General features: G+C 44.4%; 10 non-coding genes across 10 annotated transcripts; all 10 read left to right on the plus strand.

Moving 5' to 3' along the window:
* Positions 1–4,880: 4,880 nt before the first annotated feature.
* LOC130317998 (U2 spliceosomal RNA) lies at positions 4,881–5,077 on the plus strand. Its single transcript, XR_008864990.1, has one exon. It is a non-coding gene; the product is annotated as a U2 spliceosomal RNA (small nuclear RNA).
* A 2,088-nt stretch (positions 5,078–7,165) lies between these two features.
* Positions 7,166–7,356, plus strand: LOC130317892 (U2 spliceosomal RNA). The gene has a single exon (XR_008864898.1). It is a non-coding gene; the product is annotated as a U2 spliceosomal RNA (small nuclear RNA).
* A 2,084-nt stretch (positions 7,357–9,440) lies between these two features.
* Positions 9,441–9,631, plus strand: LOC130317893 (U2 spliceosomal RNA). The gene has a single exon (XR_008864899.1). It is a non-coding gene; the product is annotated as a U2 spliceosomal RNA (small nuclear RNA).
* A 2,086-nt stretch (positions 9,632–11,717) lies between these two features.
* Positions 11,718–11,908, plus strand: LOC130317984 (U2 spliceosomal RNA). The gene has a single exon (XR_008864981.1). It is a non-coding gene; the product is annotated as a U2 spliceosomal RNA (small nuclear RNA).
* Positions 11,909–13,990: 2,082 nt separating this feature from the next.
* Positions 13,991–14,181, plus strand: LOC130317894 (U2 spliceosomal RNA). Its single transcript, XR_008864900.1, has one exon. It is a non-coding gene; the product is annotated as a U2 spliceosomal RNA (small nuclear RNA).
* A 2,058-nt stretch (positions 14,182–16,239) lies between these two features.
* Positions 16,240–16,430, plus strand: LOC130317895 (U2 spliceosomal RNA). The gene has a single exon (XR_008864901.1). It is a non-coding gene; the product is annotated as a U2 spliceosomal RNA (small nuclear RNA).
* Positions 16,431–18,513: 2,083 nt separating this feature from the next.
* LOC130317897 (U2 spliceosomal RNA) lies at positions 18,514–18,704 on the plus strand. Its single transcript, XR_008864902.1, has one exon. It is a non-coding gene; the product is annotated as a U2 spliceosomal RNA (small nuclear RNA).
* Positions 18,705–20,798: 2,094 nt separating this feature from the next.
* LOC130317898 (U2 spliceosomal RNA) lies at positions 20,799–20,989 on the plus strand. The gene has a single exon (XR_008864903.1). It is a non-coding gene; the product is annotated as a U2 spliceosomal RNA (small nuclear RNA).
* A 2,088-nt stretch (positions 20,990–23,077) lies between these two features.
* On the plus strand, positions 23,078–23,268 carry LOC130317899 (U2 spliceosomal RNA). Its single transcript, XR_008864904.1, has one exon. It is a non-coding gene; the product is annotated as a U2 spliceosomal RNA (small nuclear RNA).
* A 2,087-nt stretch (positions 23,269–25,355) lies between these two features.
* LOC130317900 (U2 spliceosomal RNA) lies at positions 25,356–25,546 on the plus strand. The gene has a single exon (XR_008864905.1). It is a non-coding gene; the product is annotated as a U2 spliceosomal RNA (small nuclear RNA).
* Positions 25,547–27,606: the final 2,060 nt, after the last annotated feature.

Consider the following 27,606-nt stretch of genomic DNA (forward strand, 5'->3'; position numbering starts at 1 on the left):
TGCCCCCCAGCCCAGAGTGTGCATGGAAAATTGTCTGGCAGCCTCCCTGACAGCAAGCAGTGATAGTGCCCATGAAGGGGACCTTGTTGGGCCCGCCCCTTTCACGGTTATCGCTTCTCGGCCTTTTGGCTAAGATCTTGTATCTTGTCAAGGGGCTCTGAGTTCGTCGAACCTTCGGCCTTGAGGCATCGGCGGTTTTTTAGCCGTCTTAAGCCTCATGCTGCTATAGGAGGAGGACTTACAAAGAACGGGAAGGCGATCCCCCATGGCGACCCTTAGGTTTGCTGCGCATACTGAAACTCGGATTAAGAACACCTTCCGTATTGAAGTGGATGAGGAGAAAAAGGAGAAGATGACTTTGGAATTTTTTGTCAAGAGAATTATGCTGGATTTATTGCACATTCAGAGAGAAGATGTGTTTTGCCTAAAAGACCCAGGTAAAGGACTTTTCATTCTTACCTTGACTTCCGCATCTGCATGTGACCATATGTTTGAGAAAGTTCGGGAGCTTGCCAATGAGGAGGATATGAAAGGACTTGTTTTCATTGCTCTATATTCTAATGGTGATGTTCCACTGGTGGTTACTATGCACGATCCATACGTGGATATAAGAGACATTGTCTTATTTTTAAACCAATATTGTGCGGAAGTCAAATACTCTCATAAAATAATGAATGCAATGGACTTTTGGACTGGAAAGCATAAGTTTGCTGTTAAGTTCAGAGAAGATGTGAGAGGAATTGGAGGTCTGTGTCGCCCACCTGCAAATTTTTTAATTGGGCGTAAACGTGGCTATTTATTCTACCCTGGGATGCCGTATTATTGCAGGAAATGCCATGAATATGGTCATACACAAGAATCTTGCAAAGAGGAAGTGGTTATTTGCAAAAGATGTGGCCAAAAAGGCCACACCACTTTGGACTGTCAAAATGAGATTCTGTGTAATGTGTGTAAGCAGAAAGGACACGCTTTTAAGGATTGTCCTCAACGCTCCTGGGCCAATATTGTGGCTACGTCGGCTGGTCCCTCGATGAGGAAGAGCTCCATGGATGCTGTGCCTGTGCCTAAGACCCACACCCTGAAAGTGATGCCTGAGTCTTCTGCTACCGGAATTCCTGTGATACCTGCTGTGGCTCATGTCTCCAAAAGCATTGTGTCCCCGGGGAAGGTCGTGGGACCTGAGACAGAAGTGAGGGGTTCTCCTCTCATGGAAGTTGAGGGTCCTGGACCGCCCAGAAGGGATACAGAGGAGATGGATGTAGAAGAACGGCGAAAGAGGAAAAGCAGAGACCGGAAAGAGGAAAAGGGCCTTAACATCAAAAGGAGTGGTCGAGTTATTGCGGACGAGGGGAACGTGGAGATTGTCTGCCAAAAGGTTATAACAGCATCCGACCCTGTTAATATTGAGGAATTTGTGTCACCACCTACAGATTGGGGTTCTTTGTCTGAGGATAATGAATGACCCAGGAGCTACCAAGTGTTAATATCTCCTCCTTCAATGTGAGGAGTTTGAAGAGCCCAGAGAGGAGGGCTGCTTTATTTTCTTTCTTGTCTTCTTTGCCTACAGACATTTTATTTTTACAGGAATGTGCCATTGATTATGATATCAATTATTCATCTTTGAGATCTGAATGGACTCTTGGCCCGTCTGTGTGGTCAGGGGATAATGAGAGGAAAGTGACTGGTGTTGGCATACTGTTCAAGAGCAGTGAGTATAAAGTTACCTCCTTCACAGACATTGTACCCGGTAGAGCCCTGCTCGTTCATATTATTTATAATGACATGAATATGAGACTTTTAAATGTATATGCCTCTCCAGATAAGGATGAAAGATCTGATTTATTAGAGAAAATTCAGTTTTATTTACCGGGTTCATCCCCGCTTATCATCGCTGGTGATTTTAATTGTATAATGGCAGGAGAGGAGCGGGCTGGAGGATCTGAACAAAGGAAAGATAAGACTGAAAAACAACTAAAGGATTTTATAGTTGATTTTAATTTAAAAGATTTGTGGAGAACCTCTTTCCCTAATGACCCTGGGTATACCTGGGGGAATAGCCTTTTTATGTCAAGGATTGATTATATTTTTGCTTCTGGATTTGCATTTTATGGGAACATGCAATTGACTTCTACCTTTTTTTCAGATCATAAGATTTTATCTGCTACATGTAAGTTTGATGGGGTTTGCAGAGCCAAAGGAGTCTGGCGTCTGAATGTCTCTTTGCTTGAAGATGAAGAAATTAAATGTAATTTTATCTATCTTTTTAAAAAATTGCAGAACTCAAGGACTAATTTTAATTCTCTTTTAGCATGGTGGGAATTCTGCAAGGTAAAATTTAAAGAGTATTTTATTAAGATGGGTGTTAAAAAAACAAAAGAGAAATTGAAATGGTATAGAGATCTTAACACAAAACTACAAACCTATTATCAACTCAAAGAGCTGGGTGTATATGTAGACGATCTGATTTTAAGTGTTAAAAGTGATATTCAGAAGGCTATAACTAACAAAGGGAAAGAAATAATTTTTAACTCCAAAGTTGAATGTAAAGAGAAGGATGAAAAGTGTACAAGATTCTTTTTTAAAAAGGTAATGGAAACAAAAAAGTTAATGATTAACATTGAGGATGAAACTACTAATGTAGGAATGTTATCCAAAGCTAAATCCTTTTATCAAGATCTGTTTAATGAGAAACCCATTGATATATCTGCTGCTAATTTTCTCCTAAGCACTTTAGATTGTGGTTTAAGTAAGGAGGACCAAGATGCACTTTGCACAGAAGTAAGATGCCAAGAATTAGAAATTGCTGCTAAAAGTTTATCCACAGGTAAAACACCAGGTTCTGATGGACTTCCTGTAGAGTTTTATAAAACCTTTTGGGAAATTTTTAAAGATGATTTGCTTAATATTTTTAAGGAGGCTTTTAATTCTGATGTTCTACCTTTATCTTGGAGGAGTGGTATAGTGTCTCTGATCCCCAAAAAGGGGGATAGGAACAGCTTAGAAAATTGGAGACCAATTACGCTTCTTAATGTTGATTATAAGATTATGTCAAAAATTTTTGTTAACAGAATGAAGCCATTTTTGCACAAGGTCATCCATGTGGATCAGGTATGTGGTGTCCCAGGAAGGAGTGTAGCTGAACCTTTAAATGCTATTAGGGACGTCATATGGTATCAGCAAGAGCGGAATCAAAATATAGCCATTCTATCTCTAGATTTTCATAAAGCGTTCGATAGAGTATCACATTGTTTTTTATGGATGGTTTTACAACGCATGGGTTTTCCTAACATACTTATTAAGCAAATTGCTCTCTTATATAAAGGTTCTTTTAGCAGGATTTTAATAAATGGTTTCCTTACAGATTTTATTAATTTATCATCAGGGGTAAAGCAAGGCTGCCCTCTGTCTCCTATACTGTTCATATGTGCAATAGAACCTCTGTTAAACTTAATAAGGAATGATAAAATAATAAAAGGAGTGCCAGTTCCTGGAGGTAATAATGCCACCCTTAAAGTGTGTGGCTATATGGATGATATTAATGTTTTTTGTGAAAGTTCCTTCTCTTTACAAAGAGTTGTTGATGTTACTGATTTCTTTTGTAAAGCTTCTGCTTTTAAACTTAATTTATCTAAATGTGACTGTTTTTATATAGGTAAATGGGAAAACGTGCAAATACCAAACCTAAAATTACAGTCAGAAAAAATAAAAATCCTTGGAGTCATCTTTGATAAAAATAACAATGGTGAGGAAAGTTGGCTAATGGTAAAAGAAAAGGTAAAGAAGAACGTAGACTTTTGGTCCCTTAGGAAATTATCTTTAGAAGGTAAAATTTTGGTGATTAAGGCTATGCTAATACCCATTATGCTCTATTTAAATATGATTTATCCTCCTAATGAACTTATGTCTAGGCAACTTCAGAGGATTCTCTTTGAGTTTCTATGGAGTTCTAAAGCAGAAAAATTAAAAAGAGATATTATGTATAAGTCACAAAAAAATGGAGGAAAACAGGTTCCCTGTATTAGAAAATTTTTATACTTAAGGTTTTTTAGTTGGTGTTTTAGGGGACTTTTTATGAAAAGTGTATGGTCCTGTTTTTTAAAGTACTCTGCGGGACATATTTTTAGAAGAAGAAAATGGGTGTTTTTATCATTATCTTCTCCTGTACTTTTAACTCCGCCTAAACATTATGCCATCTTAGAAAAAATAATACGTATGTATAACCTTAAAGACTTTGACTTGTTAACCTTGAGGGATGCTCGCAAGATAGAAGTACAGTTAAATTTGCAAGAAGAAATATGTATGGTCTCTAATTTTTCTTATAATAGGTGTGTACAAATATGGAAAAAGGTAAACGAGCCATATCTTTTTAATGAGCTCAAGGATTTAGCATGGATGATTATCCATGAGTGTCTTCCGGTAAGATTTTTCCAATATAGAAGAGGTCTAAATGCTGTATGTGTCTGTCCCCGGGAAAATTGCAATATAGATGAAACTGTTTTGCACCTTTTCTGGAATTGTTATTTTGCACAAAAGGTTTTTAGACTAATTGGTTCTTTATTGAAATTCCTAACAGGTCTAAAAGTTTTAAATCATGAAGTTGTTTTATATGGCAAAAGTGATGGAGTTACGAAAGAAAAAGAGAGAATTTTGTGGATTTTTATCAACTGTACAAAAAATGTATTATGGAAAGTTCGTAATATCCTTGTCTTCAAAAGAGATTTTATTTGTGAAAAAGAATGTTTGAAGATGATATACAGTGAAGTTTACTTGTACTATTTAATTGATAAAAAGAGATTTGGGCAGAAAAAAGCATTAGCTATGTGGAATTTACATTTATGGAAAACAGTATTTGAAGTATTGTAAAAATTTTCTTGTGATGTATTTAAGTTTTTGAGTTTTTTCAATAAAAATGTAAAAAAAAAAATCTGTTCTTATCAGTTTAATATCTGATACGTCCCCTATCTGGGGACCATATATTAAATGGATTTTTGAGAACGGGGGCCGATTTCGAAGCTTGCTTCCGTCGCCCTATGCATTGACCCGATATGGCAGTATCTTCGGGTACAGTGCACCACCCCCTTACAGGGTTAAAAAGAAAGATTCCTACTTTCATTGCTACCTGCTTGCTGGCTAGCCAGCTAGCCAGCCCTGTGGGCCTTGCTGCTGCTGCTGCTGCTGCAGCCAAAAAACAAAAGGTGGTGCTGCTGCTGCTTCTGCTGCTTCTGCTTGTGTCTGGCCGCTGTTGGAGCGTCCAGGCACAGGACTTCTGCTGCTGCTGACTAAATGGCCTCCTTAATTGGATCATTTGAGTAGCCAGCACACCTGTGCAGGTAGGGCATGACATGATAGGCAGCTGCCTTGATAGCGGGTGGGTGCTGAATGTTCCTAATTGACAAAATAAGATTAATGCTTATGAAGAAATATAAAATCTCATCCCTTCCCCAATATCGCGCCACACCCCTACCCCTTAATTCCCTGGTTGAACTTGATGGACATATGTCTTTTTTCGACCGTACTAACTATGTAACTATGTAACATAACATGGGGGGGTCTCCTGGCTGTTCACACAGGTGTGTCATTGCTGTACATTGACCATGCATTGCTTCTGTGGTATTGCAAAGGCAAAGACAAATGCTTCCAGCCATCCATTGCACTAATGGATTGGTCATCAGCTGGCTGTCTATGTCCCGCATCAATATAGACCAAAGTACAGAGGGTTAGGCTATGCTATAGTGCACCTACCTGATGCATCAGAAGGTGCGAGGCCCTTGCTAAATTCTGTGCACAGACTTTGAGATCTATGCTTTAGACTGTATCTAAACCTGCTCCAACATGGACTGACATTCTGGCCTACTTTCAGCCGATGCGACTTGTCTGTCGCTGAACAGTCGCTTTTTATGTATTCAGCACCTATGTATAATGTTGTAAAAATGCTCTAGAAGCTAAAGTCGCAGAAATGTCACACATATTTGGCCTGCAACTTTCTGTGCGACAAATTCAGACAGGAAAAATCAGTATAAATCCTTAGAAAATTATCCCCCAGTGTCTTCATCTGCTGGCGGTATTGAATAAGCATTGCTGCACTGATGGGGTATGCATTAGACGAAAAAAAAGAAGAAAAAGAAGAATAATACGCCCAGAAAAGAGGCGAAAAGGAGAAAAACGTAAAAAAACGTGAAAAAAAAGTAAGAGGAAGAGAAGGGAAAAAAAGGTGGAAATGGGTTTAAAAGTGATTTCGGCGGAGAAATATATATATATATATATATATATATATATATATATATATATATATACGCGCACACACACACATATATATAAACGTATTCTCCGTTGAGATATTGCAGCCGCTGCTGTGTCCAGGCCCAGGAGCCTTAGCACTGTGCTGTGATGTCACTCAATACCACTGACATCACTAGGTGTAAACAACATCTCTCCTTTGCTGTGTATGTGACTATGGAGCTGTTTGGTGATGTCGTCTATTATGGCCTTCATAGAAGCAACAGGAGATTGTTGCATCCATCTAGAACCCTCAGAACTACAGTGCTATGATGTCACTCACTTCCACAGGCCTTGCAGAGTGTAAACAACAACAACCCAGCTTTGTTGTGTATGTAACCATAGGGATTGTGATGTCACCTAGAACCTTCACAGCAGCGACAGCTTTATGAGGAGCATCAGCACTGCTCTGCCTGAGCAGAACCATCACCGCCATAGGTTGTCAAATAACCCGGATTTAACCCACACAGGTAAGTCCAATGGGGTGCAGGCATGTCCTCTATGCTTACAGCTTCCCGTGGGTGTTGGTTTGATACCGTTTGGGGACAGCCAAGGAGGCATCTGCAGGCAACAAAGGTAGGTGTGTGCTTGTGTGTGTGTTTCCTATGCAGATCCTAAGCCCAGTGTCACATGCAAGTAGGAGGAGTAAGAAGGGTTCCTGGCAAATCCGGGTTATGGATTGCATTTAAAAAGGCCCCGTGGGAGTGCAATGGGCCCCTGTCTTGCTGCTTAGCAATAATGGTATGGGTTTAGGTTCTGCTGTGTGTACTGGTGGTTGACTGCCCCCCAGCCCAGAGTGTGCATGGAAAATTGTCTGGCAGCCTCCCTGACAGCAAGCAGTGATAGTGCCCATGAAGGGGACCTTGTTGGGCCCGCCCCTTTCACGGTTATCGCTTCTCGGCCTTTTGGCTAAGATCAAGTGTAGTATCTGTTCTTATCAGTTTAATATCTGATACGTCCCCTATCTGGGGACCATATATTAAATGGATTTTTGAGAACGGGGGCCGATTTCGAAGCTTGCTTCCGTCGCCCTATGCATTGACCCGATATGGCAGTATCTTCGGGTACAGTGCACCACCCCCTTACAGGGTTAAAAAGAAAGATTCCTACTTTCATTGCTACCTGCTTGCTGGCTAGCCAGCTAGCCAGCCCTGTGGGCCTTGCTGCTGCTGCTGCTGCTGCAGCCAAAAAACAAAAGGTGGTGCTGCTGCTGCTTCTGCTGCTTCTGCTTGTGTCTGGCCGCTGTTGGAGCGTCCAGGCACAGGACTTCTGCTGCTGCTGACTAAATGGCCTCCTTAATTGGATCATTTGAGTAGCCAGCACACCTGTGCAGGTAGGGCATGACATGATAGGCAGCTGCCTTGATAGCGGGTGGGTGCTGAATGTTCCTAATTGACAAAATAAGATTAATGCTTATGAAGAAATATAAAATCTCATCCCTTCCCCAATATCGCGCCACACCCCTACCCCTTAATTCCCTGGTTGAACTTGATGGACATATGTCTTTTTTCGACCGTACTAACTATGTAACTATGTAACATAACATGGGGGGGTCTCCTGGCTGTTCACACAGGTGTGTCATTGCTGTACATTGACCATGCATTGCTTCTGTGGTATTGCAAAGGCAAAGACAAATGCTTCCAGCCATCCATTGCACTAATGGATTGGTCATCAGCTGGCTGTCTATGTCCCGCATCAATATAGACCAAAGTACAGAGGGTTAGGCTATGCTATAGTGCACCTACCTGATGCATCAGAAGGTGCGAGGCCCTTGCTAAATTCTGTGCACAGACTTTGAGATCTATGCTTTAGACTGTATCTAAACCTGCTCCAACATGGACTGACATTCTGGCCTACTTTCAGCCGATGCGACTTGTCTGTCGCTGAACAGTCGCTTTTTATGTATTCAGCACCTATGTATAATGTTGTAAAAATGCTCTAGAAGCTAAAGTCGCAGAAATGTCACACATATTTGGCCTGCAACTTTCTGTGCGACAAATTCAGACAGGAAAAATCAGTATAAATCCTTAGAAAATTATCCCCCAGTGTCTCCATCTGCTGGCGGTATTGAATAAGCATTGCTGCACTGATGGGGTATGCATTAGACGAAAAAAAAGAAGAAAAAGAAGAATAATACGCCCAGAAAAGAGGCGAAAAGGAGAAAAACGTAAAAAAACGTGAAAAAAAAGTAAGAGGAAGAGAAGGGAAAAAAAGGTGGAAATGGGTTTAAAAGTGATTTCGGCGGAGAAATATATATATATATATATATATATATATATATATATATATATACGCGCACACACACACATATATATAAACGTATTCTCCGTTGAGATATTGCAGCCGCTGCTGTGTCCAGGCCCAGGAGCCTTAGCACTGTGCTGTGATGTCACTCAATACCACTGACATCACTAGGTGTAAACAACATCTCTCCTTTGCTGTGTATGTGACAATGGAGCTGTTTGGTGATGTCGTCTATTATGGCCTTCATAGAAGCAACAGGAGATTGTTGCATCCATCTAGAACCCTCAGAACTACAGTGCTATGATGTCACTCACTTCCACAGGCCTTGCAGAGTGTAAACAACAACAACCCAGCTTTGTTGTGTATGTAACCATAGGGATTGTGATGTCACCTAGAACCTTCACAGCAGCGACAGCTTTATGAGGAGCATCAGCACTGCTCTGCCTGAGCAGAACCATCACCGCCATAGGTTGTCAAATAACCCGGATTTAACCCACACAGGTAAGTCCAATGGGGTGCAGGCATGTCCTCTATGCTTACAGCTTCCCGTGGGTGTTGGTTTGATACCGTTTGGGGACAGCCAAGGAGGCATCTGCAGGCAACAAAGGTAGGTGTGTGCTTGTGTGTGTGTTTCCTATGCAGATCCTAAGCCCAGTGTCACATGCAAGTAGGAGGAGTAAGAAGGGTTCCTGGCAAATCCGGGTTATGGATTGCATTTAAAAAGGCCCCGTGGGAGTGCAATGGGCCCCTGTCTTGCTGCTTAGCAATAATGGTATGGGTTTAGGTTCTGCTGTGTGTACTGGTGGTTGACTGCCCCCCAGCCCAGAGTGTGCATGGAAAATTGTCTGGCAGCCTCCCTGACAGCAAGCAGTGATAGTGCCCATGAAGGGGACCTTGTTGGGCCCGCCCCTTTCACGGTTATCGCTTCTCGGCCTTTTGGCTAAGATCAAGTGTAGTATCTGTTCTTATCAGTTTAATATCTGATACGTCCCCTATCTGGGGACCATATATTAAATGGATTTTTGAGAACGGGGGCCGATTTCGAAGCTTGCTTCCGTCGCCCTATGCATTGACCCGATATGGCAGTATCTTCGGGTACAGTGCACCACCCCCTTACAGGGTTAAAAAGAAAGATTCCTACTTTCATTGCTACCTGCTTGCTGGCTAGCCAGCTAGCCAGCCCTGTGGGCCTTGCTGCTGCTGCTGCTGCTGCAGCCAAAAAACAAAAGGTGGTGCTGCTGCTGCTTCTGCTGCTTCTGCTTGTGTCTGGCCGCTGTTGGAGCGTCCAGGCACAGGACTTCTGCTGCTGCTGACTAAATGGCCTCCTTAATTGGATCATTTGAGTAGCCAGCACACCTGTGCAGGTAGGGCATGACATGATAGGCAGCTGCCTTGATAGCGGGTGGGTGCTGAATGTTCCTAATTGACAAAATAAGATTAATGCTTATGAAGAAATATAAAATCTCATCCCTTCCCCAATATCGCGCCACACCCCTACCCCTTAATTCCCTGGTTGAACTTGATGGACATATGTCTTTTTTCGACCGTACTAACTATGTAACTATGTAACATAACATGGGGGGGTCTCCTGGCTGTTCACACAGGTGTGTCATTGCTGTACATTGACCATGCATTGCTTCTGTGGTATTGCAAAGGCAAAGACAAATGCTTCCAGCCATCCATTGCACTAATGGATTGGTCATCAGCTGGCTGTCTATGTCCCGCATCAATATAGACCAAAGTACAGAGGGTTAGGCTATGCTATAGTGCACCTACCTGATGCATCAGAAGGTGCGAGGCCCTTGCTAAATTCTGTGCACAGACTTTGAGATCTATGCTTTAGACTGTATCTAAACCTGCTCCAACATGGACTGACATTCTGGCCTACTTTCAGCCGATGCGACTTGTCTGTCGCTGAACAGTCGCTTTTTATGTATTCAGCACCTATGTATAATGTTGTAAAAATGCTCTAGAAGCTAAAGTCGCAGAAATGTCACACATATTTGGCCTGCAACTTTCTGTGCGACAAATTCAGACAGGAAAAATCAGTATAAATCCTTAGAAAATTATCCCCCAGTGTCTCCATCTGCTGGCGGTATTGAATAAGCATTGCTGCACTGATGGGGTATGCATTAGACGAAAAAAAAGAAGAAAAAGAAGAATAATACGCCCAGAAAAGAGGCGAAAAGGAGAAAAACGTAAAAAAACGTGAAAAAAAAGTAAGAGGAAGAGAAGGGAAAAAAAGGTGGAAATGGGTTTAAAAGTGATTTCGGCGGAGAAATATATATATATATATATATATATATATATATATATATATATATACGCGCACACACACACATATATATAAACGTATTCTCCGTTGAGATATTGCAGCCGCTGCTGTGTCCAGGCCCAGGAGCCTTAGCACTGTGCTGTGATGTCACTCAATACCACTGACATCACTAGGTGTAAACAACATCTCTCCTTTGCTGTGTATGTGACAATGGAGCTGTTTGGTGATGTCGTCTATTATGGCCTTCATAGAAGCAACAGGAGATTGTTGCATCCATCTAGAACCCTCAGAACTACAGTGCTATGATGTCACTCACTTCCACAGGCCTTGCAGAGTGTAAACAACAACAACCCAGCTTTGTTGTGTATGTAACCATAGGGATTGTGATGTCACCTAGAACCTTCACAGCAGCGACAGCTTTATGAGGAGCATCAGCACTGCTCTGCCTGAGCAGAACCATCACCGCCATAGGTTGTCAAATAACCCGGATTTAACCCACACAGGTAAGTCCAATGGGGTGCAGGCATGTCCTCTATGCTTACAGCTTCCCGTGGGTGTTGGTTTGATACCGTTTGGGGACAGCCAAGGAGGCATCTGCAGGCAACAAAGGTAGGTGTGTGCTTGTGTGTGTGTTTCCTATGCAGATCCTAAGCCCAGTGTCACATGCAAGTAGGAGGAGTAAGAAGGGTTCCTGGCAAATCCGGGTTATGGATTGCATTTAAAAAGGCCCCGTGGGAGTGCAATGGGCCCCTGTCTTGCTGCTTAGCAATAATGGTATGGGTTTAGGTTCTGCTGTGTGTACTGGTGGTTGACTGCCCCCCAGCCCAGAGTGTGCATGGAAAATTGTCTGGCAGCCTCCCTGACAGCAAGCAGTGATAGTGCCCATGAAGGGGACCTTGTTGGGCCCGCCCCTTTCACGGTTATCGCTTCTCGGCCTTTTGGCTAAGATCAAGTGTAGTATCTGTTCTTATCAGTTTAATATCTGATACGTCCCCTATCTGGGGACCATATATTAAATGGATTTTTCAGAACGGGGGCCGATTTCGAAGCTTGCTTCCGTCGCCCTATGCATTGACCCGATATGGCAGTATCTTCGGGTACAGTGCACCACCCCCTTACAGGGTTAAAAAGAAAGATTCCTACTTTCATTGCTACCTGCTTGCTGGCTAGCCAGCTAGCCAGCCCTGTGGGCCTTGCTGCTGCTGCTGCTGCAGCCAAAAAACAAAAGGTGGTGCTGCTGCTGCTTCTGCTGCTTCTGCTTGTGTCTGGCCGCTGTTGGAGCGTCCAGGCACAGGACTTCTGCTGCTGCTGACTAAATGGCCTCCTTAATTGGATCATTTGAGTAGCCAGCACACCTGTGCAGGTAGGGCATGACATGATAGGCAGCTGCCTTGATAGCGGGTGGGTGCTGAATGTTCCTAATTGACAAAATAAGATTAATGCTTATGAAGAAATATAAAATCTCATCCCTTCCCCAATATCGCGCCACACCCCTACCCCTTAATTCCCTGGTTGAACTTGATGGACATATGTCTTTTTTCGACCGTACTAACTATGTAACTATGTAACATAACATGGGGGGGTCTCCTGGCTGTTCACACAGGTGTGTCATTGCTGTACATTGACCATGCATTGCTTCTGTGGTATTGCAAAGGCAAAGACAAATGCTTCCAGCCATCCATTGCACTAATGGATTGGTCATCAGCTGGCTGTCTATGTCCCGCATCAATATAGACCAAAGTACAGAGGGTTAGGCTATGCTATAGTGCACCTACCTGATGCATCAGAAGGTGCGAGGCCCTTGCTAAATTCTGTGCACAGACTTTGAGATCTATGCTTTAGACTGTATCTAAACCTGCTCCAACATGGACTGACATTCTGGCCTACTTTCAGCCGATGCGACTTGTCTGTCGCTGAACAGTCGCTTTTTATGTATTCAGCACCTATGTATAATGTTGTAAAAATGCTCTAGAAGCTAAAGTCGCAGAAATGTCACACATATTTGGCCTGCAACTTTCTGTGCGACAAATTCAGACAGGAAAAATCAGTATAAATCCTTAGAAAATTATCCCCCAGTGTCTCCATCTGCTGGCGGTATTGAATAAGCATTGCTGCACTGATGGGGTATGCATTAGACGAAAAAAAAAGAAGAAAAAGAAGAATAATACGCCCAGAAAAGAGGCGAAAAGGAGAAAAACGTAAAAAAACGTGAAAAAAAAGTAAGAGGAAGAGAAGGGAAAAAAAGGTGGAAATGGGTTTAAAAGTGATTTCGGCGGAGAAATATATATATATATATATATATATATATATATATATATATATACGCGCACACACACACATATATATAAACGTATTCTCCGTTGAGATATTGCAGCCGCTGCTGTGTCCAGGCCCAGGAGCCTTAGCACTGTGCTGTGATGTCACTCAATACCACTGACATCACTAGGTGTAAACAACATCTCTCCTTTGCTGTGTATGTGACTATGGAGCTGTTTGGTGATGTCGTCTATTATGGCCTTCATAGAAGCAACAGGAGATTGTTGCATCCATCTAGAACCCTCAGAACTACAGTGCTATGATGTCACTCACTTCCACAGGCCTTGCAGAGTGTAAACAACAACAACCCAGCTTTGTTGTGTATGTAACCATAGGGATTGTGATGTCACCTAGAACCTTCACAGCAGCGACAGCTTTATGAGGAGCATCAGCACTGCTCTGCCTGAGCAGAACCATCACCGCCATAGGTTGTCAAATAACCCGGATTTAACCCACACAGGTAAGTCCAATGGGGTGCAGGCATGTCCTCTATGCTTACAGCTTCCCGTGGGTGTTGGTTTGATACCGTTTGGGGACAGCCAAGGAGGCATCTGCAGGCAACAAAGGTAGGTGTGTGCTTGTGTGTGTGTTTCCTATGCAGATCCTAAGCCCAGTGTCACATGCAAGTAGGAGGAGTAAGAAGGGTTCCTGGCAAATCCGGGTTATGGATTGCATTTAAAAAGGCCCCGTGGGAGTGCAATGGGCCCCTGTCTTGCTGCTTAGCAATAATGGTATGGGTTTAGGTTCTGCTGTGTGTACTGGTGGTTGACTGCCCCCCAGCCCAGAGTGTGCATGGAAAATTGTCTGGCAGCCTCCCTGACAGCAAGCAGTGATAGTGCCCATGAAGGGGACCTTGTTGGGCCCGCCCCTTTCACGGTTATCGCTTCTCGGCCTTTTGGCTAAGATCAAGTGTAGTATCTGTTCTTATCAGTTTAATATCTGATACGTCCCCTATCTGGGGACCATATATTAAATGGATTTTTGAGAACGGGGGCCGATTTCGAAGCTTGCTTCCGTCGCCCTATGCATTGACCCGATATGGCAGTATCTTCGGGTACAGTGCACCACCCCCTTACAGGGTTAAAAAGAAAGATTCCTACTTTCATTGCTACCTGCTTGCTGGCTAGCCAGCTAGCCAGCCCTGTGGGCCTTGCTGCTGCTGCTGCTGCTGCAGCCAAAAAACAAAAGGTGGTGCTGCTGCTGCTTCTGCTGCTTCTGCTTGTGTCTGGCCGCTGTTGGAGCGTCCAGGCACAGGACTTCTGCTGCTGCTGACTAAATGGCCTCCTTAATTGGATCATTTGAGTAGCCAGCACACCTGTGCAGGTAGGGCATGACATGATAGGCAGCTGCCTTGATAGCGGGTGGGTGCTGAATGTTCCTAATTGACAAAATAAGATTAATGCTTATGAAGAAATATAAAATCTCATCCCTTCCCCAATATCGCGCCACACCCCTACCCCTTAATTCCCTGGTTGAACTTGATGGACATATGTCTTTTTTCGACCGTACTAACTATGTAACTATGTAACATAACATGGGGGGGTCTCCTGGCTGTTCACACAGGTGTGTCATTGCTGTACATTGACCATGCATTGCTTCTGTGGTATTGCAAAGGCAAAGACAAATGCTTCCAGCCATCCATTGCACTAATGGATTGGTCATCAGCTGGCTGTCTATGTCCCGCATCAATATAGACCAAAGTACAGAGGGTTAGGCTATGCTATAGTGCACCTACCTGATGCATCAGAAGGTGCGAGGCCCTTGCTAAATTCTGTGCACAGACTTTGAGATCTATGCTTTAGACTGTATCTAAACCTGCTCCAACATGGACTGACATTCTGGCCTACTTTCAGCCGATGCGACTTGTCTGTCGCTGAACAGTCGCTTTTTATGTATTCAGCACCTATGTATAATGTTGTAAAAATGCTCTAGAAGCTAAAGTCGCAGAAATGTCACACATATTTGGCCTGCAACTTTCTGTGCGACAAATTCAGACAGGAAAAATCAGTATAAATCCTTAGAAAATTATCCCCCAGTGTCTCCATCTGCTGGCGGTATTGAATAAGCATTGCTGCACTGATGGGGTATGCATTAGACGAAAAAAAAGAAGAAAAAGAAGAATAATATGCCCAGAAAAGAGGCGAAAAGGAGAAAAACGTAAAAAAACGTGAAAAAAAAGTAAGAGGAAGAGAAGGGAAAAAAAGGTGGAAATGGGTTTAAAAGTGATTTCGGCGGAGAAATATATATATATATATACGCGCACACACACACATATATATAAACGTATTCTCCGTTGAGATATTGCAGCCGCTGCTGTGTCCAGGCCCAGGAGCCTTAGCACTGTGCTGTGATGTCACTCAATACCACTGACATCACTAGGTGTAAACAACATCTCTCCTTTGCTGTGTATGTGACTATGGAGCTGTTTGGTGATGTCGTCTATTATGGCCTTCATAGAAGCAACAGGAGATTGTTGCATCCATCTAGAACCCTCAGAACTACAGTGCTATGATGTCACTCACTTCCACAGGCCTTGCAGAGTGTAAACAACAACAACCCAGCTTTGTTGTGTATGTAACCATAGGGATTGTGATGTCACCTAGAACCTTCACAGCAGCGACAGCTTTATGAGGAGCATCAGCACTGCTCTGCCTGAGCAGAACCATCACCGCCATAGGTTGTCAAATAACCCGGATTTAACCCACACAGGTAAGTCCAATGGGGTGCAGGCATGTCCTCTATGCTTACAGCTTCCCGTGGGTGTTGGTTTGATACCGTTTGGGGACAGCCAAGGAGGCATCTGCAGGCAACAAAGGTAGGTGTGTGCTTGTGTGTGTGTTTCCTATGCAGATCCTAAGCCCAGTGTCACATGCAAGTAGGAGGAGTAAGAAGGGTTCCTGGCAAATCCGGGTTATGGATTGCATTTAAAAAGGCCCCGTGGGAGTGCAATGGGCCCCTGTCTTGCTGCTTAGCAATAATGGTATGGGTTTAGGTTCTGCTGTGTGTACTGGTGGTTGACTGCCCCCCAGCCCAGAGTGTGCATGGAAAATTGTCTGGCAGCCTCCCTGACAGCAAGCAGTGATAGTGCCCATGAAGGGGACCTTGTTGGGCCCGCCCCTTTCACGGTTATCGCTTCTCGGCCTTTTGGCTAAGATCAAGTGTAGTATCTGTTCTTATCAGTTTAATATCTGATACGTCCCCTATCTGGGGACCATATATTAAATGGATTTTTGAGAACGGGGGCCGATTTCGAAGCTTGCTTCCGTCGCCCTATGCATTGACCCGATATGGCAGTATCTTCGGGTACAGTGCACCACCCCCTTACAGGGTTAAAAAGAAAGATTCCTACTTTCATTGCTACCTGCTTGCTGGCTAGCCAGCTAGCCAGCCCTGTGGGCCTTGCTGCTGCTGCTGCTGCAGCCAAAAAACAAAAGGTGGTGCTGCTGCTGCTTCTGCTGCTTCTGCTTGTGTCTGGCCGCTGTTGGAGCGTCCAGGCACAGGACTTCTGCTGCTGCTGACTAAATGGCCTCCTTAATTGGATCATTTGAGTAGCCAGCACACCTGTGCAGGTAGGGCATGACATGATAGGCAGCTGCCTTGATAGCGGGTGGGTGCTGAATGTTCCTAATTGACAAAATAAGATTAATGCTTATGAAGAAATATAAAATCTCATCCCTTCCCCAATATCGCGCCACACCCCTACCCCTTAATTCCCTGGTTGAACTTGATGGACATATGTCTTTTTTCGACCGTACTAACTATGTAACTATGTAACATAACATGGGGGGGTCTCCTGGCTGTTCACACAGGTGTGTCATTGCTGTACATTGACCATGCATTGCTTCTGTGGTATTGCAAAGGCAAAGACAAATGCTTCCAGCCATCCATTGCACTAATGGATTGGTCATCAGCTGGCTGTCTATGTCCCGCATCAATATAGACCAAAGTACAGAGGGTTAGGCTATGCTATAGTGCACCTACCTGATGCATCAGAAGGTGCGAGGCCCTTGCTAAATTCTGTGCACAGACTTTGAGATCTATGCTTTAGACTGTATCTAAACCTGCTCCAACATGGACTGACATTCTGGCCTACTTTCAGCCGATGCGACTTGTCTGTCGCTGAACAGTCGCTTTTTATGTATTCAGCACCTATGTATAATGTTGTAAAAATGCTCTAGAAGCTAAAGTCGCAGAAATGTCACACATATTTGGCCTGCAACTTTCTGTGCGACAAATTCAGACAGGAAAAATCAGTATAAATCCTTAGAAAATTATCCCCCAGTGTCTCCATCTGCTGGCGGTATTGAATAAGCATTGCTGCACTGATGGGGTATGCATTAGACGAAAAAAAAAGAAGAAAAAGAAGAATAATACGCCCAGAAAAGAGGCGAAAAGGAGAAAACGTAAAAAAACGTGAAAAAAAAGTAAGAGGAAGAGAAGGGAAAAAAAGGTGGAAATGGGTTTAAAAGTGATTTCGGCGGAGAAATATATATATATATATATATATATATATATATATATATATATATACGCGCACACACACACATATATATAAACGTATTCTCCGTTGAGATATTGCAGCCGCTGCTGTGTCCAGGCCCAGGAGCCTTAGCACTGTGCTGTGATGTCACTCAATACCACTGACATCACTAGGTGTAAACAACATCTCTCCTTTGCTGTGTATGTGACTATGGAGCTGTTTGGTGATGTCGTCTATTATGGCCTTCATAGAAGCAACAGGAGATTGTTGCATCCATCTAGAACCCTCAGAACTACAGTGCTATGATGTCACTCACTTCCACAGGCCTTGCAGAGTGTAAACAACAACAACCCAGCTTTGTTGTGTATGTAACCATAGGGATTGTGATGTCACCTAGAACCTTCACAGCAGCGACAGCTTTATGAGGAGCATCAGCACTGCTCTGCCTGAGCAGAACCATCACCGCCATAGGTTGTCAAATAACCCGGATTTAACCCACACAGGTAAGTCCAATGGGGTGCAGGCATGTCCTCTATGCTTACAGCTTCCCGTGGGTGTTGGTTTGATACCGTTTGGGGACAGCCAAGGAGGCATCTGCAGGCAACAAAGGTAGGTGTGTGCTTGTGTGTGTGTTTCCTATGCAGATCCTAAGCCCAGTGTCACATGCAAGTAGGAGGAGTAAGAAGGGTTCCTGGCAAATCCGGGTTATGGATTGCATTTAAAAAGGCCCCGTGGGAGTGCAATGGGCCCCTGTCTTGCTGCTTAGCAATAATGGTATGGGTTTAGGTTCTGCTGTGTGTACTGGTGGTTGACTGCCCCCCAGCCCAGAGTGTGCATGGAAAATTGTCTGGCAGCCTCCCTGACAGCAAGCAGTGATAGTGCCCATGAAGGGGACCTTGTTGGGCCCGCCCCTTTCACGGTTATCGCTTCTCGGCCTTTTGGCTAAGATCAAGTGTAGTATCTGTTCTTATCAGTTTAATATCTGATACGTCCCCTATCTGGGGACCATATATTAAATGGATTTTTGAGAACGGGGGCCGATTTCGAAGCTTGCTTCCGTCGCCCTATGCATTGACCCGATATGGCAGTATCTTCGGGTACAGTGCACCACCCCCTTACAGGGTTAAAAAGAAAGATTCCTACTTTCATTGCTACCTGCTTGCTGGCTAGCCAGCTAGCCAGCCCTGTGGGCCTTGCTGCTGCTGCTGCTGCTGCAGCCAAAAAACAAAAGGTGGTGCTGCTGCTGCTTCTGCTTCTGCTGCTTCTGCTTGTGTCTGGCCGCTGTTGGAGCGTCCAGGCACAGGACTTCTGCTGCTGCTGACTAAATGGCCTCCTTAATTGGATCATTTGAGTAGCCAGCACACCTGTGCAGGTAGGGCATGACATGATAGGCAGCTGCCTTGATAGCGGGTGGGTGCTGAATGTTCCTAATTGACAAAATAAGATTAATGCTTATGAAGAAATATAAAATCTCATCCCTTCCCCAATATCGCGCCACACCCCTACCCCTTAATTCCCTGGTTGAACTTGATGGACATATGTCTTTTTTCGACCGTACTAACTATGTAACTATGTAACATAACATGGGGGGGTCTCCTGGCTGTTCACACAGGTGTGTCATTGCTGTACATTGACCATGCATTGCTTCTGTGGTATTGCAAAGGCAAAGACAAATGCTTCCAGCCATCCATTGCACTAATGGATTGGTCATCAGCTGGCTGTCTATGTCCCGCATCAATATAGACCAAAGTACAGAGGGTTAGGCTATGCTATAGTGCACCTACCTGATGCATCAGAAGGTGCGAGGCCCTTGCTAAATTCTGTGCACAGACTTTGAGATCTATGCTTTAGACTGTATCTAAACCTGCTCCAACATGGACTGACATTCTGGCCTACTTTCAGCCGATGCGACTTGTCTGTCGCTGAACAGTCGCTTTTTATGTATTCAGCACCTATGTATAATGTTGTAAAAATGCTCTAGAAGCTAAAGTCGCAGAAATGTCACACATATTTGGCCTGCAACTTTCTGTGCGACAAATTCAGACAGGAAAAATCAGTATAAATCCTTAGAAAATTATCCCCCAGTGTCTCCATCTGCTGGCGGTATTGAATAAGCATTGCTGCACTGATGGGGTATGCATTAGACGAAAAAAAAGAAGAAAAAGAAGAATAATACGCCCAGAAAAGAGGCGAAAAGGAGAAAAACGTAAAAAAACTTGAAAAAAAAGTAAGAGGAAGAGAAGGGAAAAAAAGGTGGAAATGGGTTTAAAAGTGATTTCGGCGGAGAAATATATATATATATATATATATATATATATATATATATATATATATACGCGCACACACACACATATATATAAACGTATTCTCCGTTGAGATATTGCAGCCGCTGCTGTGTCCAGGCCCAGGAGCCTTAGCACTGTGCTGTGATGTCACTCAATACCACTGACATCACTAGGTGTAAACAACATCTCTCCTTTGCTGTGTATGTGACTATGGAGCTGTTTGGTGATGTCGTCTATTATGGCCTTCATAGAAGCAACAGGAGATTGTTGCATCCATCTAGAACCCTCAGAACTACAGTGCTATGATGTCACTCACTTCCACAGGCCTTGCAGAGTGTAAACAACAACAACCCAGCTTTGTTGTGTATGTAACCATAGGGATTGTGATGTCACCTAGAACCTTCACAGCAGCGACAGCTTTATGAGGAGCATCAGCACTGCTCTGCCTGAGCAGAACCATCACCGCCATAGGTTGTCAAATAACCCGGATTTAACCCACACAGGTAAGTCCAATGGGGTGCAGGCATGTCCTCTATGCTTACAGCTTCCCGTGGGTGTTGGTTTGATACCGTTTGGGGACAGCCAAGGAGGCATCTGCAGGCAACAAAGGTAGGTGTGTGCTTGTGTGTGTGTTTCCTATGCAGATCCTAAGCCCAGTGTCACATGCAAGTAGGAGGAGTAAGAAGGGTTCCTGGCAAATCCGGGTTATGGATTGCATTTAAAAAGGCCCCGTGGGAGTGCAATGGGCCCCTGTCTTGCTGCTTAGCAATAATGGTATGGGTTTAGGTTCTGCTGTGTGTACTGGTGGTTGACTGCCCCCCAGCCCAAAGTGTGCATGGAAAATTGTCTGGCAGCCTCCCTGACAGCAAGCAGTGATAGTGCCCATGAAGGGGACCTTGTTGGGCCCGCCCCTTTCACGGTTATCGCTTCTCGGCCTTTTGGCTAAGATCAAGTGTAGTATCTGTTCTTATCAGTTTAATATCTGATACGTCCCCTATCTGGGGACCATATATTAAATGGATTTTTGAGAACGGGGGCCGATTTCGAAGCTTGCTTCCGTCGCCCTATGCATTGACCCGATATGGCAGTATCTTCGGGTACAGTGCACCACCCCCTTACAGGGTTAAAAAGAAAGATTCCTACTTTCATTGCTACCTGCTTGCTGGCTAGCCAGCTAGCCAGCCCTGTGGGCCTTGCTGCTGCTGCTGCTGCTGCAGCCAAAAAACAAAAGGTGGTGCTGCTGCTGCTTCTGCTGCTTCTGCTTGTGTCTGGCCGCTGTTGGAGCGTCCAGGCACAGGACTTCTGCTGCTGCTGACTAAATGGCCTCCTTAATTGGATCATTTGAGTAGCCAGCACACCTGTGCAGGTAGGGCATGACATGATAGGCAGCTGCCTTGATAGCGGGTGGGTGCTGAATGTTCCTAATTGACAAAATAAGATTAATGCTTATGAAGAAATATAAAATCTCATCCCTTCCCCAATATCGCGCCACACCCCTACCCCTTAATTCCCTGGTTGAACTTGATGGACATATGTCTTTTTTCGACCGTACTAACTATGTAACTATGTAACATAACATGGGGGGGTCTCCTGGCTGTTCACACAGGTGTGTCATTGCTGTACATTGACCATGCATTGCTTCTGTGGTATTGCAAAGGCAAAGACAAATGCTTCCAGCCATCCATTGCACTAATGGATTGGTCATCAGCTGGCTGTCTATGTCCCGCATCAATATAGACCAAAGTACAGAGGGTTAGGCTATGCTATAGTGCACCTACCTGATGCATCAGAAGGTGCGAGGCCCTTGCTAAATTCTGTGCACAGACTTTGAGATCTATGCTTTAGACTGTATCTAAACCTGCTCCAACATGGACTGACATTCTGGCCTACTTTCAGCCGATGCGACTTGTCTGTCGCTGAACAGTCGCTTTTTATGTATTCAGCACCTATGTATAATGTTGTAAAAATGCTCTAGAAGCTAAAGTCGCAGAAATGTCACACATATTTGGCCTGCAACTTTCTGTGCGACAAATTCAGACAGGAAAAATCAGTATAAATCCTTAGAAAATTATCCCCCAGTGTCTCCATCTGCTGGCGGTATTGAATAAGCATTGCTGCACTGATGGGGTATGCATTAGACGAAAAAAAAGAAGAAAAAGAAGAATAATACGCCCAGAAAAGAGGCGAAAAGGAGAAAAACGTAAAAAAACGTGAAAAAAAAGTAAGAGGAAGAGAAGGGAAAAAAAGGTGGAAATGGGTTTAAAAGTGATTTCGGCGGAGAAATATATATATATATATATATATATATATATATATATATATATATATACGCGCACACACACACATATATATAAACGTATTCTCCGTTGAGATATTGCAGCCGCTGCTGTGTCCAGGCCCAGGAGCCTTAGCACTGTGCTGTGATGTCACTCAATACCACTGACATCACTAGGTGTAAACAACATCTCTCCTTTGCTGTGTATGTGACTATGGAGCTGTTTGGTGATGTCGTCTATTATGGCCTTCATAGAAGCAACAGGAGATTGTTGCATCCATCTAGAACCCTCAGAACTACAGTGCTATGATGTCACTCACTTCCACAGGCCTTGCAGAGTGTAAACAACAACAACCCAGCTTTGTTGTGTATGTAACCATAGGGATTGTGATGTCACCTAGAACCTTCACAGCAGCGACAGCTTTATGAGGAGCATCAGCACTGCTCTGCCTGAGCAGAACCATCACCGCCATAGGTTGTCAAATAACCCGGATTTAACCCACACAGGTAAGTCCAATGGGGTGCAGGCATGTCCTCTATGCTTACAGCTTCCCGTGGGTGTTGGTTTGATACCGTTTGGGGACAGCCAAGGAGGCATCTGCAGGCAACAAAGGTAGGTGTGTGCTTGTGTGTGTGTTTCCTATGCAGATCCTAAGCCCAGTGTCACATGCAAGTAGGAGGAGTAAGAAGGGTTCCTGGCAAATCCGGGTTATGGATTGCATTTAAAAAGGCCCTGTGGGAGTGCAATGGGCCCCTGTCTTGCTGCTTAGCAATAATGGTATGGGTTTAGGTTCTGCTGTGTGTACTGGTGGTTGACTGCCCCCCAGCCCAGAGTGTGCATGGAAAATTGTCTGGCAGCCTCCCTGACAGCAAGCAGTGATAGTGCCCATGAAGGGGACCTTGTTGGGCCCGCCCCTTTCACGGTTATCGCTTCTCGGCCTTTTGGCTAAGATCAAGTGTAGTATCTGTTCTTATCAGTTTAATATCTGATACGTCCCCTATCTGGGGACCATATATTAAATGGATTTTTGAGAACGGGGGCCGATTTCGAAGCTTGCTTCCGTCGCCCTATGCATTGACCCGATATGGCAGTATCTTCGGGTACAGTGCACCACCCCCTTACAGGGTTAAAAAGAAAGATTCCTACTTTCATTGCTACCTGCTTGCTGGCTAGCCAGCTAGCCAGCCCTGTGGGCCTTGCTGCTGCTGCTGCTGCTGCTGCAGCCAAAAAACAAAAGGTGGTGCTGCTGCTGCTTCTGCTGCTTCTGCTTGTGTCTGGCCGCTGTTGGAGCGTCCAGGCACAGGACTTCTGCTGCTGCTGACTAAATGGTCTCCTTAATTGGATCATTTGAGTAGCCAGCACACCTGTGCAGGTAGGGCATGACATGATAGGCAGCTGCCTTGATAGCGGGTGGGTGCTGAATGTTCCTAATTGACAAAATAAGATTAATGCTTATGAAGAAATATAAAATCTCATCCCTTCCCCAATATCGCGCCACACCCCTACCCCTTAATTCCCTGGTTGAACTTGATGGACATATGTCTTTTTTCGACCGTACTAACTATGTAACTATGTAACATAACATGGGGGGGTCTCCTGGCTGTTCACACAGGTGTGTCATTGCTGTACATTGACCATGCATTGCTTCTGTGGTATTGCAAAGGCAAAGACAAATGCTTCCAGCCATCCATTGCACTAATGGATTGGTCATCAGCTGGCTGTCTATGTCCCGCATCAATATAGACCAAAGTACAGAGGGTTAGGCTATGCTATAGTGCACCTACCTGATGCATCAGAAGGTGCGAGGCCCTTGCTAAATTCTGTGCACAGACTTTGAGATCTATGCTTTAGACTGTATCTAAACCTGCTCCAACATGGACTGACATTCTGGCCTACTTTCAGCCGATGCGACTTGTCTGTCGCTGAACAGTCGCTTTTTATGTATTCAGCACCTATGTATAATGTTGTAAAAATGCTCTAGAAGCTAAAGTCGCAGAAATGTCACACATATTTGGCCTGCAACTTTCTGTGCGACAAATTCAGACAGGAAAAATCAGTATAAATCCTTAGAAAATTATCCCCCAGTGTCTCCATCTGCTGGCGGTATTGAATAAGCATTGCTGCACTGATGGGGTATGCATTAGACGAAAAAAAAGAAGAAAAAGAAGAATAATACGCCCAGAAAAGAGGCGAAAAGGAGAAAAACGTAAAAAAACGTGAAAAAAAAGTAAGAGGAAGAGAAGGGAAAAAAAGGTGGAAATGGGTTTAAAAGTGATTTCGGCGGAGAAATATATATATATATATATATATATATATATATATATATATATACGCGCACACACACACATATATATAAACGTATTCTCCGTTGAGATATTGCAGCCGCTGCTGTGTCCAGGCCCAGGAGCCTTAGCACTGTGCTGTGATGTCACTCAATACCACTGACATCACTAGGTGTAAACAACATCTCTCCTTTGCTGTGTATGTGACTATGGAGCTGTTTGGTGATGTCGTCTATTATGGCCTTCATAGAAGCAACAGGAGATTGTTGCATCCATCTAGAACCCTCAGAACTACAGTGCTATGATGTCACTCACTTCCACAGGCCTTGCAGAGTGTAAACAACAACAACCCAGCTTTGTTGTGTATGTAACCATAGGGATTGTGATGTCACCTAGAACCTTCACAGCAGCGACAGCTTTATGAGGAGCATCAGCACTGCTCTGCCTGAGCAGAACCATCACCGCCATAGGTTGTCAAATAACCCGGATTTAACCCACACAGGTAAGTCCAATGGGGTGCAGGCATGTCCTCTATGCTTACAGCTTCCCGTGGGTGTTGGTTTGATACCGTTTGGGGACAGCCAAGGAGGCATCTGCAGGCAACAAAGGTAGGTGTGTGCTTGTGTGTGTGTTTCCTATGCAGATCCTAAGCCCAGTGTCACATGCAAGTAGGAGGAGTAAGAAGGGTTCCTGGCAAATCCGGGTTATGGATTGCATTTAAAAAGGCCCCGTGGGAGTGCAATGGGCCCCTGTCTTGCTGCTTAGCAATAATGGTATGGGTTTAGGTTCTGCTGTGTGTACTGGTGGTTGACTGCCCCCCAGCCCAAAGTGTGCATGGAAAATTGTCTGGCAGCCTCCCTGACAGCAAGCAGTGATAGTGCCCATGAAGGGGACCTTGTTGGGCCCGCCCCTTTCACGGTTATCGCTTCTCGGCCTTTTGGCTAAGATCAAGTGTAGTATCTGTTCTTATCAGTTTAATATCTGATACGTCCCCTATCTGGGGACCATATATTAAATGGATTTTTGAGAACGGGGGCCGATTTCGAAGCTTGCTTCCGTCGCCCTATGCATTGACCCGATATGGCAGTATCTTCGGGTACAGTGCACCACCCCCTTACAGGGTTAAAAAGAAAGATTCCTACTTTCATTGCTACCTGCTTGCTGGCTAGCCAGCTAGCCAGCCCTGTGGGCCTTGCTGCTGCTGCTGCTGCTGCAGCCAAAAAACAAAAGGTGGTGCTGCTGCTGCTTCTGCTGCTTCTGCTTGTGTCTGGCCGCTGTTGGAGCGTCCAGGCACAGGACTTCTGCTGCTGCTGACTAAATGGCCTCCTTAATTGGATCATTTGAGTAGCCAGCACACCTGTGCAGGTAGGGCATGACATGATAGGCAGCTGCCTTGATAGCGGGTGGGTGCTGAATGTTCCTAATTGACAAAATAAGATTAATGCTTATGAAGAAATATAAAATCTCATCCCTTCCCCAATATCGCGCCACACCCCTACCCCTTAATTCCCTGGTTGAACTTGATGGACATATGTCTTTTTTCGACCGTACTAACTATGTAACTATGTAACATAACATGGGGGGGTCTCCTGGCTGTTCACACAGGTGTGTCATTGCTGTACATTGACCATGCATTGCTTCTGTGGTATTGCAAAGGCAAAGACAAATGCTTCCAGCCATCCATTGCACTAATGGATTGGTCATCAGCTGGCTGTCTATGTCCCGCATCAATATAGACCAAAGTACAGAGGGTTAGGCTATGCTATAGTGCACCTACCTGATGCATCAGAAGGTGCGAGGCCCTTGCTAAATTCTGTGCACAGACTTTGAGATCTATGCTTTAGACTGTATCTAAACCTGCTCCAACATGGACTGACATTCTGGCCTACTTTCAGCCGATGCGACTTGTCTGTCGCTGAACAGTCGCTTTTTATGTATTCAGCACCTATGTATAATGTTGTAAAAATGCTCTAGAAGCTAAAGTCGCAGAAATGTCACACATATTTGGCCTGCAACTTTCTGTGCGACAAATTCAGACAGGAAAAATCAGTATAAATCCTTAGAAAATTATCCCCCAGTGTCTCCATCTGCTGGCGGTATTGAATAAGCATTGCTGCACTGATGGGGTATGCATTAGACGAAAAAAAAGAAGAAAAAGAAGAATAATACGCCCAGAAAAGAGGCGAAAAGGAGAAAAACGTAAAAAAACGTGAAAAAAAAGTAAGAGGAAGAGAAGGGAAAAAAAGGTGGAAATGGGTTTAAAAGTGATTTCGGCGGAGAAATATATATATATATATATATATATATATATATATATATATATATACGCGCACACACACACATATATATAAACGTATTCTCCGTTGAGATATTGCAGCCGCTGCTGTGTCCAGGCCCAGGAGCCTTAGCACTGTGCTGTGATGTCACTCAATACCACTGACATCACTAGGTGTAAACAACATCTCTCCTTTGCTGTGTATGTGACTATGGAGCTGTTTGGTGATGTCGTCTATTATGGCCTTCATAGAAGCAACAGGAGATTGTTGCATCCATCTAGAACCCTCAGAACTACAGTGCTATGATGTCACTCACTTCCACAGGCCTTGCAGAGTGTAAACAACAACAACCCAGCTTTGTTGTGTATGTAACCATAGGGATTGTGATGTCACCTAGAACCTTCACAGCAGCGACAGCTTTATGAGGAGCATCAGCACTGCTCTGCCTGAGCAGAACCATCACCGCCATAGGTTGTCAAATAACCCGGATTTAACCCACACAGGTAAGTCCAATGGGGTGCAGGCATGTCCTCTATGCTTACAGCTTCCCGTGGGTGTTGGTTTGATACCGTTTGGGGACAGCCAAGGAGGCATCTGCAGGCAACAAAGGTAGGTGTGTGCTTGTGTGTGTGTTTCCTATGCAGATCCTAAGCCCAGTGTCACATGCAAGTAGGAGGAGTAAGAAGGGTTCCTGGCAAATCCGGGTTATGGATTGCATTTAAAAAGGCCCTGTGGGAGTGCAATGGGCCCCTGTCTTGCTGCTTAGCAATAATGGTATGGGTTTAGGTTCTGCTGTGTGTACTGGTGGTTGACTGCCCCCCAGCCCAGAGTGTGCATGGAAAATTGTCTGGCAGCCTCCCTGACAGCAAGCAGTGATAGTGCCCATGAAGGGGACC

This window comes from Hyla sarda, unplaced genomic scaffold (genome assembly GCF_029499605.1).
Source record: "Hyla sarda isolate aHylSar1 unplaced genomic scaffold, aHylSar1.hap1 scaffold_204, whole genome shotgun sequence".
Classification (NCBI taxonomy): Eukaryota; Metazoa; Chordata; class Amphibia; order Anura; family Hylidae; genus Hyla; species Hyla sarda.